We start from the raw sequence: 14,977 nt of genomic DNA on the forward strand, positions 1-14,977 counted from the left end.
GAAAAACTTGATGCCTTCTGAAGTGTTTTTCTTCTGAGATGTTTCCATATGTTATATTCACTCGCCTTCCATCGACTAAAGCTTAAATGTGACCAGGCTCTAAATCAATGGGACAATAATGTAGTATCTCTTTAAGGAGGGTCCTGTATGCCACATGTCAATAAATAACACAAGATAAAGCCCTTACTAGAAAGAGAACAGAGCAAAAATTTAGCAGCAAAAGTAAGATCTACCACTGTAAAGTGGTACTGATCCCTCACACAAGTTAGAAAAATATGGATTTGTGGCTGGGTGCGGTGGCTCATGCCTGTAATCCCAACACTTTGAGAGGCAGAGTGGGGCGGATCATGAATTCAAGAGATCAAAACCACCCTGGCCAACTTGGTGAAACCCTGCTCTACTAAAAATACCAAAGTTAGCTGGACATGATAAATCATTGAAAGACTAATAAATCATTGAGAGATAAATCCACACTAGTTGAAGAGACATGTATCTGTCATGAATAAATCCAAATGCTCACAGCATCCAGAGTCCAACAGGGTAGAGGATTTAATAAAAGAATACATGTGAGGAATATATTTTTTCTGAAAAATTCTAGAAAATAAAAAGAAATGAAACAATGGGAATAACACTGTTGGAAAAAGAAAGTGAGTTAGTTAATATCTCTAAAACCCTCATAAGTGACAATTCTTTTATGATAAAATTTTCATGATTCAATGTCTGGCCACCAAATTTACTGACTAAGGTACATGATTCTATCATCACTCCACAAGTGTTCCATATGTCAAAGGGCAGACACATATTATTGAACCCATGAAGCAAAGAGCATGTTTTATTCATCTCAGGATAGAGATGGTTCTGCCAGATGTCAAGTGTATTTGAAGGCTGATGGCCAAAGTTCTTGTTCCATAAAAAAGTGGTGAACTAGGAGCTGCCAAAACTTGAATCTTCAAATTTCTTTTCTATAGGATTTCTGATTTAATCTTAATAATTTCTGATTGACCCATTTATTGTTTAGCTTTCTTAATCCATATAGTCAGGTTACATTTATATATTCACAGCACGTGGCTATCCTGTCTCATATAACATTGTATCTCTGCTCTTTAATTTAAAAATTTCTCACTCAAAAAGCAACCATTATCGCCTGGTGCAGTGGCTCACACCTGTAATCCCAGCACTTTGAGAGGTTGAGGTGGGCGGATCATGAGGTCATGAGATCGAGACCATCCTGGCCAACATGGTGAAACCCTGTCTCCACTAAAGTACCAAAAAAAAAAAAAAAAAAAAAAAAAAAAAAAAATTAGCCCACCATGGTGTCACATGCCTGTAGTCCCAGCTACTTTTGGGAAGCTGAGGCAGGGGAATTGCGTGAACCTGGGAGGCAGAGGTTGCAGTGAGCTGAGATCGCACCACTGTATTCCAGCCTTGTGACAGAGTGAGACTCTGTCTCAAAAAAAAAAAGAAAAAACAGCAACCATTATCTCCATTCCTTTCCAAAAATTTACAGGGTTCACCTTCCAGGGAATTTACATCTTTTTTATGATATACCTGAATCTTAAACTTGGAGAAAACTTCCCCTTAGTTACATTACCTCAATTAATTAGTAATGCTTATATTTGAGATATAGACTTCAAAAAATCTCGAATATCACACTAATAATCCAAAATATCTCACTGATTAAGACAGTTGAGGCAGAAAGACTTAGAGAGGAATGCACTATGAGCATAAAGGGTTCACAAAGGTATGGTAATGACTTTGGCTATCCTTTCTCATTGTCCACTCTAGACTTTAGCCAGAATCATTTTTTCTTTTATATAATAATTTACAGTCAGTGAAATGTACTGATCTTAAGTGTTCAATGTGATAATTTTGGCAAAACCGGTAAGCAATAACTAACACTTTTATCAGAGCATAGAGTATTTCCATTATCCCAGAATGATCTTTTTTCCCTCTCCGTGGTAAATTCCCATCTATCATAGACAATTATTCTGTATTATTTATCTCACCATAAATGTTTACCTTTTCTTGGTCTCCATAAAAATTGATGTATGCAGTATCTACTCTTTCACACCTATCTTTTGAGAGTTTTTAATGTTGTGTTTGTTGGTAGTTCATTTGCTAAAAAATTGTGTGGTATTCCGTTGAATAAATATTTGACCATTTATTTTCTTGTTGATGGATTTTTAGGGTAATTTTCAGTTTGAGGCTTTTGTAAATAAAGTTAGAACATTTGTTCGCAAGTATTTTTGTGGGAAAACATTTCCATTTCTCTTGGAAAATATTTTTATTTTCTAGGGGTAAAAATGTTTGGTCATTGAATAAGGGTGTGTTTCACTCCCCCTATCATTGTATGAAAGTTCTAGCTATTCCACATTATCACCAGCATTTGATATTTTCAGTCCTTTGCCCAATTTTATACCTTCTATTGAGTGTGAAGTACTGTCTCATTATGTTCTTGGCCATTTTTGAAATTTCTGTTCAGGAATTGAACATTTTTATTGTGTATGTTTCCTTTTTCTATTGAGTTATAGGAGCTCTTTATACAAAATGGACAAAATATTGGGTTGCAAAAGTAATCCGATTTTAATGACCTTACTTCTAATGTCAAAAACCACAGAAACTTTTGCATCAACCGAATACTTCTTCAAACATACTTATTGTAAGTATTTTTCCCTAATCTAAATATTTCCTTCTCATTTTCTGAGAGCTGCTTAAGAATGAGCAGAGGTTTTAAATTTGGTAAAGTGAAATTTATCAGCTTTTCTTCTATGGTTAGTGTTTTTGTGTCTTGTCTAAAAACTGCTTTCCAGAGGGTTGTATATATATATTCTACTTTAGAATTTTAGGTTCAATACTAAGGCCTGTTATTCTTTTCAAATTAATTTTTGTATGTTACATATTACTGGTTAAGATATACTTTGTCCATATAAACATTGAGTCATTTTAGCATTATTTATGCAAAATACATTCTGCTCTCCTTCAAATTGTTTTGGTATTTTCACTAAAACCCAGTTGTCCAAGAGTAAAATTATTTCCAGAATTTGTATTTTATTAATATATCTATTAATTGTTATACAAGCATAATACTATCCTGATTAATGTAGCTTAATAGTAAGTTTTAAAGTCAGTAGAATGAATCCTCTATATATTTTATTTTCCAAAAAGTTTTGTTTTCCTAGGTTTTCTTGCATTTACATACACATTTTAGAAGCAGTTTGTCAATTTCTAAAAAAAAAAAAAAAAAAAATCTGTTATTATTTTGATTGGGATTGCAATGAATATATAAATCCATTTGTGGAGAAAAGACATCTTGACAACATTAAGTTTTCTAATCCATAAACGTGGTGTATTTTTCCATTTATTTAGGTTTTAATTTATCTCAAGTATGTTTTAAACTTTTTAATAAATATGTCTTCGACATTTTATGTTAAATTTATTTCTAAATGCTTTTAAATACTACTTTGGTAATTTTAAGATGTCATTTTTCAATTCTTTCTTGCTATTAAATAGAGATATAACTTTTTAAAAGACATTAACCTTGCATCCAATAATAAATCTAAAATTATTTATTAGTTTCTTTATCCACAGTTTCTTTATCCCTCATTGATTGATGGACATTGGGTTGGTTCCACATTTTCACAATTGTGAATTGTGTTGCTATTATCTTTGTGCAAGTATCTTTTTCACATAATGATTTCTTTTCCTCTGGATAGATACCTAGTAGTGGAATTGTTGGATCAAATGGTAGTTCTACATTTAGCTATTTAAGAAATCTCCACGCTGTTTTCCATAGTGATTGTACTAGTTTCCATTCCCATCAACAGTGTAGAAGTGTTCCTTGTTCACTGCATCTTTGCCAACAGCTCTTATCTTTTGATTTTTTTGGTTATGGTCATTCTTGCCGGAGTAAGGTGGTATGCGTTGTGGTTTTAATTTGCATTTCCCTAATCATTAGTGATATTGAGCATTTTTTCATGTTTGTATATCTTCTTTTGAGAATTGTCTATGCATATCTTTAGTCTATGTTTTGATGGGATTGCTTGTTTTTTTTCTTGCTAATTTGTTTGAGTTCATTGTAGATTCTGGATATTAGTACTTTGTCAGATGGATAGATTGCAAAGATTTTCTCCCACTCTGTGAGTTGTCTATTTACTCTGCTGACTGTTCCTTTTGCCATGCAAAAGCTCTTTTGCTTAATTAAATCCCAGCTATTTATCTTTGTTTTTATTGCATTTGTTTTTGGGTTCTTAGTCATGGAACGCTTGCCTAAGCCTATGTCTAGATGGGTTTTCCTGATGTTATCTTCTAGAATTATTATAATTCCACGTCTTAGATTTAAATCTTTGATCCATCTTGAGTTGATTTTTGTATAAGGTTAGAGATGAGGATCCTGTTTCATTCTCCTACATGTTGCTTGCCAATGATTCCAGCACCATTTGTTGAATGGTCTATCACTTTTATTTCTCTTTACAAAGAACCCGATTTATCTTTTGTATTTTTTTGTGTGTGTGTTGTGTGTTTTTGTTTGTTTGTTTCAATTTCATTTACTTCTGCTCTGATTGGTTATTTCCTTTCTTCTGCTGGGTTTGGGTTTGGTTTGTTCTTGTTTTTCTAATTTCTTGAGGCATGACCTTAGATTGTCTATTTGGGTTCTTTCAGACATTTTGATGTAGGCATTTAAAACTATGAACTTTTTTTCTTAGATTGCCTTTGATGTATCCCAGAGCTTTTGATAGGTTGTGTCACTATTGTAATTCAGATTGAATAATTTTTTAAATTTTGATCTTGATTTCATTGTTGACCCAATGATCATTCACGAGCAGGTTATTTAATGTCCATGTATTTGCATGGTTTTGAAGGTTCGTTTTGGAGGTGATTTCCAATTTCATTTCACTGTGGTCTGAAAGAGTACTGGCCTCATACTCTTAAGATTCTTCCCTTCATCATGACTTTAAATAATCTGATGATAATGTTCCTAGCTGATGATTTTGTGATAAATTTCCCAGGTGTTCTTTGAGCTTCTTGTATTGGGATGTCTAGGTCTCTAGCAAGCCTGAGGAAGTTTTCCTTGACTATTCCCCCAAATATGTTTTCCAAACATTTAGATTTCTCTTCTTCCTCAGGAACACCAGTTATTCTTGTTTTGTTGCTTAATATAATCCCAAACTTCTTGGAGGCTTTGTTCATTTTTTTCCTGTTTTTTTTTTTTTTTTTTTTTTTTTGTCTTTGGATTGGGTTAATTCAAAAAACCTTGCCTTCAAGCTCTGAAGTTCTTTCTTCTGCTTGTTCAATTCTTTTGCTGAGACTTTTCAGAACATTTTGCATTTCTCTAAGTGTGTTCTTTATTTCCTGAAGTTGTTTAACTATCATCTGTTTAATTGTGATTATTTTCTATTTATGCTATCTATTTCACTGAAGATTTTCCCCCTCATTTCTTGTATTTTTATTTTTTGATTTCCTTAAATTGGACTTTCTCTTTCTCTGGTACCTCCTTCATTACCTTAATAATTATTCTCCTGAATTCTTTTTCAGGTAATCAGGGATTTCTTCTTGGTTTGGATCCATTGCTGGTGAGCTAGTGTAATTTTTTTTTTGGGGGGGGGTGTTAAAGAACCTTGTTTTGTCATATTACCAGAATTGTGTTTTTGTTTCCTTCTCATTTGGGTAGGCTATGTCAGAGGGAAGATCTAGGGCTCGAGGCTACTGTTTAGTTTCTTTTGTCCCACAGAAGGTTCCCGTGATTTAGTACCCTTCCCCCTTCCTAGGGAGGTGACTTCCAGAGAGCAGAGCTGTAGTGATTGTTATCTCTCTTCTGGATCTAGCCACCCAGCAGGTCTACCTTGTTCCATGCTGATACTGGGGTTTATCTGCGGTGTCCTATGATCTGAATCATCTATAGATCTCTTAGCCATGGAGATCAGCATCTGCTCTGGTGGAAGTTCACAGAGGGGTGAAATGGACTCTGTGAAGGTCCTTAGTTTTGGTTGGTTAATGCACTATTTTTTTGTGCTGGTTGGCCTCTTGCCAGGACTTGGGCTTTCAAGAGAACATCACCTGTGATAGTGCCCTATCTTAATGTCTTTCTTGAAGACAACATGAAATAATGCAAATAGTACCAAGAGTGACCCATACAACAGTATAGAAGTTATGGGCACCATGAACAATATGTACAAAACAAAAAGCATCCTGAATTCTTGAGTGGCAAATTCTTTGAGCTGGTGTTATGAACTGGACATTTGCATCCCCCAAATTCATATGCTAAAATCCTAACCCCTTAATAAGATGATATTAGGAAGTGGGGCCTTTGGAAGGTCATAATGGTAGAGCCCACATGAATGGGATTAGAACCCTTATAAAAGAGACCCGTAGAGCTCTCTAGTTTCTTCTGCCATGTTAGAACACAGCAAGAGGATAGCTATATATGAACCAGAAAGTAGACTTTCACCAGATATGAAATCTACTGGTGCCTTGATATTGAAATCCCCAGTCTCCAGAACTGGAGAAATAAATGTTTGTTGTTTAAGCTACCCAATCTATAGTCTATGTTCTTTTGCTATAGCAATACAAACAGATCAAGATAACTGGGAATTATTTTCCTGTTCTTGGAGGACTATGAATGCATGTCTGGGATTGGGGAAAGGCAAGAAATATGTCAAAATATAGACTATAGTGAGGGGAAATGGCATTATCCTGGAGAAGTATAGTGTCCAACAAATATTTTAGTGTGCCAGAAATCATCTGTTTAATTGTGATCACCATAGTCCATCATAAATAAAGTACTCCAGATATCAGGAGAGATTGCCAGAGACAATGGCTTTTTGCTGGATCAGAACTCCAGCTTCAATTCCTTATTACTAATACTGTACTAGAAATATCCATGCTTTTCTAGATTTAAACAAGTTTGCACCATCCTGTTGACCAGTTAGGGCCTACACATTGGAATGAAATGAAATTAATTATTATACTAATATGTTAGCTGATAAAGATACTCTGATTTTTTGTAAGGATTATGCATTATATTTGGTGCAGGAAACAGACTGTGAGATGAAGACTTGCATGAAGAAATTTGATTTACCATTGCCCTTGATATTAACATCTGTATTGGAGTGAAGGAAGAAATTTGGACAGAGAAAAGGCAACCTGTGATTCAGTCTTAACAAAAGCCTCAGCATATCCATAGGGAACTCTGAATCTGAGACGGCCTTTCACTGTTTTCCAACCTGGAAGCACAGGGATAAGGTTTTGATATCCTTGTACTGACCAGTCATGGATATGGGTTTCTTCAGGGTAGAAGTATTACCTTGAACAGGCAGCTGTCTTTGACTTAAGGCAATTCATGGAGAGGCACTCAGCAGGGAATCATTGGTGAGAGATCCGAAGGAGATCTCTGTATTGTGCACCACAGTGTACACTATGGTCCACCATGGTCCACCCCTTGTGCTATCTTAATCCATTCCATCCTCTCATAAATTTCATATATCTTTCATGTGACTTTTATTGGTCTGTAATCCAAGAGAAACTTAGAAAAAGAAGGGAAGTGGGATAAATTGTCACCTCTGTTTCTCCAATTGTTCTTAAAACTGAAGCTTTTTTACTTTCAGGACTACTACTGACTAGGGCTGTACTGCAGCAGCTGATTAAGCTCAACTTCCATAAGTTGGATGAGACAAATTCCAATATTGTTATAATTGTAGGCAGAGAGAGAGGGACTGTAAGCAGAGAGAGAGGGACTGCAGGCAGAGAGAGGGGGACTGGTATACCAGTGGTGGGTGTAACAAGGGTCTGGATCACTGCACATTCCTGATTTTAGATGTATTTCCATGCTATAATGTATTTCTACTAGGCCTGCCTTGCTTATCATATGAAGGATCTGACACAACTCAGCTCATTATTTGCAGGGCAAATGACCACTTAATTTCTTATAGTTAAGTATTTCTTCTATGCCAGGGACAAGTAACATGCTAGAAACAGAGTTTTTTTTTTTTAATGTTGCATGATTCTCCGCTATTGTAAATAACAAAGAATCACTCCCCATTACCCAAACCTCTGTATAAGAGAATCAGCCAGGTTGGTACAGCTTTTACATTTTCTAGCTTTTCTCTACTGCAGAACACTTTCCTGGTCTGGACATACTCAGCAGGGTATACATGTCACTTTGTGAATTGTAACAATATTCTTAAGTGTGGGAGATGCTACTTCTCTTTTTCTTTCTCCCCACATCCCATCCTCCTCTCTCTTTCCTTATCTCAGTGGGCTCCATATATGAAAACTGGCTTAAGTTCAGAAACTGTCAGAAACAATGGCATCCATTCATCCATTGCATTTTATTGGAGATGTTCCCCTCAGTCTACTGACCATCCATACTTAATTTCTTTTGATTGCGCATATGGAGAAACCTTTGTCAGCTGCCCACCTGAGGATGCTACTATCTATTAACCACCTCCATAACTCTCTGAGAGTCATGGCCTGTAGGTTGCTGTTCTGATTTTGCCACTAGTTATGGCAATTGGTTCCATCCTGTTTCTGATGATTAAATACTGCCATTGGTCTGCACATTTTCAAGATTCTATTACCCTTCGTGTCATCAGGGAACCCAATTCTGTAACAGTATTTATTACTCATAAGTCCTCCCAGTTGAGGGCAGGTGACATTGAGTTTCTTGAGGAGGACGGTATTTCTCTCACCAGGATATCACATACTACTTTGGTAAACGGGGAGCCTTTCAGGCTCTTCCTCAGAATATGGTTAAATGGTGAATTTTCCGGCCTTACATAGTATATTCAGTAGCTTGACCACTTTTGTAAATGTTTAAACTCTTTTTTGCAACATCTGGCAGTTTTGGCATTTATACTTTAACTACTACACGCTACCATTTTCTCAGAACTTCTAAGAAATCAATCAGTATGTTAACACTGTTTTCTGAAGTTTTCATCAAAGTGTCAAATCCTTTTGGGAAAGTTTTCCTTTACTGATAAACTGGCCACCTCTTATTTAATCTCATGTTCTACCTTCTTTGATCAGGACCCTTGGGATATAGACCCAATCACACTATTCTAACTCCTTCCCATATACAGTCATCCCTGGTATCCACAGGAGATTGGTTCCAGGAACTCCCCTGGATACCCACATCTGCAGATGCTCAAATCCTTTATGCAAAATGACATAGCATTTGCATATAATCTATGGACATCATCCTGTATACTTTATATCATCCCTAGATTACTTATAATACCTAACACAATGTAATTGCTGTGTAAATAGTTGTTATACTATTTTTAAAATTTGTACAGTATTATTTTTTATTGTATTTTTGTCATATTTTCAATCTGCAGTTAGTTGAATCTGTGGACGGGGAACTTGTGAATACAAAGGACTAACTGTATATTGACTAGGTCTTGCTGAACTCATTAGAAGTTTGTTGAGAGGTGTCTTTGGGTGCCTTTGGGATATAGTTGCTTATCTTTCTTAAAAAGCCTAGCACTTCCCCAGTGTGTAAGCTAAAAAAGGAGCTGAGTTTAGATGCTTAAGAGTGTTCAAGACACCATGAGAGGTGGAAATTACTTTATCAGTTTCAGACAATGGGAGCATTCTAGTCTTTATTAGGAAGAAATGGGCATCTTCTTCAAGCCCAGAGTATTCAGGGGATCTGGGTTTAATGATTTTTAGTTCATCAACAAAAATATCTCCAACTCAAGACTTAGGGTCCCAATCTTTTCCAACCAGGAATCTATCATTGGCATTAACATAGCCTTTGTTGGCTACGAATTCAACTTCCTCTGGAAAGCTTTTTGCTACTGTAATAATTATAATAGTATAATTGATTCTTGGGACTGATTTGCAGGGTTTTTTTCCTGCCCTCTATCTTTAGGGAATAAGAGTCTCTTTTTAACTTGCCAAGGAGGCCCTCTGAATTTTACAGTTGACTTTCATTGGTGATTAATCACTCACACCATTTTATTGGTCTTCTCTGATGCATCAGTGTCACTCAGCTAAAACATATTATTCAATTTCCTTCTAACTAACACTTTCTTAGCCACTCAAAAACCCGAGATACTGAAATTTGGAGTGCATTAACTTGTACCAGCATACCATCCCAATTTATCAAAGGTGAGAGTTTTAATAATTGCACTGCTATAATTGCAGTACTCCATCTCCTGCTAATAAAGATGTTGTCCTTACCAGCTGGCTGATAGAGGAACCAGCTTAAATATCTTAGATTAAAATATGTTTACTTAGACTTCATTATGCCAATTGTGTTAAGTCAGGATTCCTTGAAAAGAAATGGAGATGGATTTTGCATGTGGGAACTGCGTTGGGCAGCACCCTCAATATCAACATTTTAAACATGTAAAGTCTCTAGAATTGGGCAGAGGAAGAAGTTAAACTTCAATGCAGTCACAGGATTGCCTCACATAGTTTCAGGAGAAGTGCTTGAGCTGGAATGACCCTTCAGAGTCATCTTGCCTTGAGACAAAGGAGCCACGACTTTACACTTTTATACTGACAATGAATAGGTTTACGTGTTGGAAGAGGTCATGACCTGGGCACAAATGTGTCTAGCTAAAAGAAAGTTGTAAAGAGAGATGTAGCTGCTCACTTTTTCAGAAGGTGCTGGAATGAGTTTCTCAGTCCTGCTGGAGTAGTCTGGGTGGTACACCGTATTATCCATTACAGAAAGTGATTGCAAATGACATTGTGTTATTCACTCCTCCTTGATTTCACATTCATAAGCACTTTAGGGCCTTTTCCCCTCCCTGTTTCTACTATAACTTCTGGGAGTAGTAAGAATCTTGATTCAGGTTCCCTTATGTTTATTCTCTACTGTCAATGCTGACACATATTATGGCTATTTTAAGTGACACATGTTAGAGTTTTGTTATTTAACATATTTATGGGAATTAGAATGCATTTTCTTTTTCATGAAACCCAGGATTTTATAGCAAAAAGACAGTTAATTCCTGAGACGTTTTCCAAAAGATAACTTCAGCAAAAGGAAGATGCCCATTACTTCCTAATAAATACTAGAATGCCCCCAATGTCTCTGTAGACTAGATAAATAGAGCTGTTTCAGAAATTCTAGGAGGTCTAAAGGAAAATAAAAAGAAGTAAAGAAAACAATAAATGCCACCTACAGTTTTGAGTAAATTTTGTTCATCTAGCTGTTAATTTTGGAAATCTTTTACAATATTTAACTTTTGGATAGCTTTTAATGCCACTGAGATTTACTATCTAAATAAAACAATCAAAATAAGAGACAGTCATGCAAGTAGCAAACACCTCTACTCTACTATCTCTTTGCAGTGGGATAATAAAGCTTAGGTCCATCGATCCAGGCACCACTGTGTAAGAGCATCACATGGCTCATAGCACCACATCCCAAACACGATATGCAGAGAATTACATTCTAATATAATATTTAAAAGCCCTGTAGTAAGTTATTGTATAACATTATGGTTTGAAGGAAGAGTATTTTTGTGAGAGACTGCACATTCAAACATACTGAATACTCAATGTGGCATTTACTTGGATGGGCAATGAAAAATTTAATTAACTCTTCCTGAATAGTCACATGGTTGCACTTAATGTTCAATAACACTTACCTGAATATTTTCATATTGCTATGAGATACATTCATATACAAAGCCTGAAATCACACATTTGAATGTATGATAGGTGATACATTCAAATGTGTGATTTCAGGTTTTGTATATTGATATTGACATCTATTTGTTTTTGTTCTAGCCTCAATGACTCTCTCTAGTGTTTATATAGTTCTTTGCATTGTTTTCAAATACAATAATAAATTGCAATGTTAGAACTTTAAAAATATTTTACTGGTGATTCCAAAAGAATTAGGAAATAATACAAGTGAATTAGAAGTCATTTTAGTATTTTTCATAGTTCAATGAAATATAATGAGAGATATTTTCCAAAGGAGTGTTTTAGAAGCTTGTAAAAATGGATATGGCTTAATTACCTTTTCACTACCTGCAGTATGCTGGTTATGTGCCACGTTTGACACAAAAGAACAGGATTCCACTTCTTTATTCTCCCAGTTTCACTCAGTGTAGTTGCATAGCTGAACCAAAATATTCATAATTACTGAATAACTGAATAAAGTACTTGGCTTTGAGGGTGGTGGGTTAGAATCAAGGAAGCATAGGAATTTTATTCGTTCTAAGTATCCTGAAGGAAAAGATAAAAATAAAACAAGGTAGCTGGGGAGAATTCCTTACAGATCACTGAATAACACGCTAACTCGTTTCTTTCAGCTTTATGCAGGTACAATTGACAAATCAAAGTTGTATATATTTAAGGAGTATGCCTTGATGTTTTGATACATGTGTTATAGTATAAAGTAATCACCACAATCAAGCTAATTAACATGCAACCCCTCACACAATTTCATTTATTTTTATTTTTGATGAAAACACTTAAGATCTACCATGTTAGCAAATTTTAAATATATAAGTCATTATTGTTAATGGGTGTACAGGAGGCCTTCAGAACATATTATTTTGCATAACTAAAACTTTGTAACCCTTAACATCTCCCCATTTTCATTTCCTCAGCTCTGACAACTACCACTCGAGCTCTCTGCTTCTGAGTTTGACGATTTTAGATTCCACATATAAGTCAGTTCATACAGTATTTGACCTTTTGTGTCTGGCTTATTTTACTTAATGTAATGTCCTCCAGTTCATCCATGTTGTCATAAATATCAGGATTTTCTTCTTTATTAAAACCAAATAATATTCCATTTTGTCTACCTACCTACCTACCTCCCTACCTAGGTATCTTTGTCCATTCATCTATCAATGGGAATGTAAATGGTGAATAATGCTGCAATATAAACATGGGAGTGCAAATATTAATTTGACTCATTATATCACTATTATATCACTTCTTAGATATACACCAGAAGTGGAATTGCTGGATCTTCTAAGAGCTGTATCTTTAACTTTTTGATGAATTTCTATACTGTTTTCTACAACGAGTGTACCAATTTACATTCCCACCAACAGTATACACGTGTTATCTTTCCACCAGATTCTTGTCAGTATGTGTTGCATTTTGTCTTTTTGATAATGGCCATTTTAACTGAGGTGACGTTATATCTAATTGTAATTTTTACTTGGATTTTTCCAATCAATAGTGATATTGAACACCTTTTCCTACAGCTTTTGGTTATTTGTATGTCTTCTTTTGAAAAACGTCTATTCAGGTTCTCTATCCTGTTCTGACTTCAAAACATATTACAAAGTTATAGTAAACAAAACAGCATGGTACTGGCATGAAAACAGACATACAAGCCAAAGGAACAAAGTAGAGAGCCCAGAAATCCATGCTTGTATGGTCAACTGATCTTTGACAAGGGTGCCAAGAACACATAATGGAGAAAGGATAGTATTTTCAATAAATAGTATTGGGAAAACTGGTTATCTACACATATAAGAATGAATTTGAACCCTTGCATCACATACAAAAATCAATTAAAAATCTACTGAAGTCTTAGACATAAGACCTGAAACCATAAAACTACTTGAAGAAACTACAGGAAAAAGCTTCTTGACATTGGTTTGGGCAATGATTTTTGGATATGATGCTAAACACACAAACAACAAAAGCAAAAATTGATACATTTAGAAAAAATAATAGAATTTCATTAAACTGCAGAGCTTCTGCACCACAAATAATCAACAGTATGAAAAGACAATCCACAGATTGAGAAGAAATATTTGTGAACCATATATCTAATAAGAGGTTAGTATGCAAAATATGTAATAAATTTATGCAATTTAATAGCAAACAAGCAAGAAAAAAGGCAACCCAGTTAAGAAAAGGAACACACTCACTTTTTGACTCTTATTTTAAGGCTGATAAAAGAGCTTCAGAAAAAACCTGTAAATAAAAAATATACATACATAAATACATAAATAAATATAATTTCTGTATGTTGGTAGGTAAAACAGAAACTCCCTTTAATAAAGTTTACTTAATTATTGTGTGTATAATATTTCTTTCTCTTTGAGAATATTCACACCAAAGGGTATGGTTAAAAAAATCTGTTTCTTGTGTTACTAAAACTGCTAACTAATTATCACATTAATTGTATGACTTTCACGTATTATTCTTTGAAGTATCTGAAGTCATTAGTCCTCATGAGTTTTCACAGCTCTCTTTATGTGAGGGCTTTGGGATTATAGAAGACACTGTAGAGATTTAATAATAGAATACAAACAACATACTACTGTTTGCCATTATCTCAATTTCCTGAGTGTTCCCCATTCTAATGCATTTTCTTTAATCTCCTCTTTCCCCTCCCAATGATACTACCTCTCCATTATATTCTATAAAACTGACATTTCTTTGTTAGTTTATCAGTTATATCAATTTGAAATTGTTTCTCTTCTTTTTGGCATTTTAATAAGGCCTAAGGAAAGAACATAAATGCTATTGTGATGGTTAATTTTATGCGTCAATCTGTAGAGTATTTTTGGATGAGATTAATATTTAAATTGTTTAACTTTATGTAAAGCAGATTATCTTCCATAATAATGGTGAGCCTCATCCAAATTGTTAAATACCTGAATAGAAGAAAATTTCCAGCCTCTGGGAGCATGAAGAAATTTTCTAGCAGACTGCCATTCGACTTCACCTGCACCATTAGCTTTCCAGAGTCTCAATCCTACCAGCATTTAGACCGGAACTATGCCATTGGCTCTCCTGGGTCTTAACCCTCCTGGCCCGTGTTACAGGTTTTGAACTTGTCAGCCTTTGTAATGATGTGAACCAATTCCTTATAATAAATCTCTTTCTAGATATTAAACAAGACATCCTTTTTTTTTTTTTTTTTTTACTCTGGAGAACCTAATACAGCTATCATGCCAAATCTGAAATTTTAAATTAGATAAAAATATATTTCAGAAATGTACCAAGATCACACTGTTAACTTCTCTCTATGGCTACATCCTAA

The 14,977-nt window shown here is 34.9% G+C and overlaps 1 long non-coding RNA gene across 1 annotated transcript; it reads left to right on the forward strand.

Annotated features, from left to right (window-relative positions):
- The first annotated feature begins 1,293 nt into the window (after window positions 1-1,293).
- LOC135274813 (uncharacterized) lies at window positions 1,294-8,402 on the forward strand. The gene is made up of 3 exons (XR_010342547.1): window positions 1,294-2,659; window positions 5,533-5,570; window positions 7,030-8,402. It is a non-coding gene; the product is annotated as an uncharacterized LOC135274813 (long non-coding RNA).
- The last annotated feature ends 6,575 nt before the right edge of the window (window positions 8,403-14,977 follow it).

This window comes from Aotus nancymaae, unplaced genomic scaffold (genome assembly GCF_030222135.1).
Source record: "Aotus nancymaae isolate 86718 unplaced genomic scaffold, 86718_ANA_hifiasm-v0.15.2.pri h1tg000014l, whole genome shotgun sequence".
NCBI lineage: Eukaryota > Metazoa > Chordata > Mammalia > Primates > Aotidae > Aotus > Aotus nancymaae.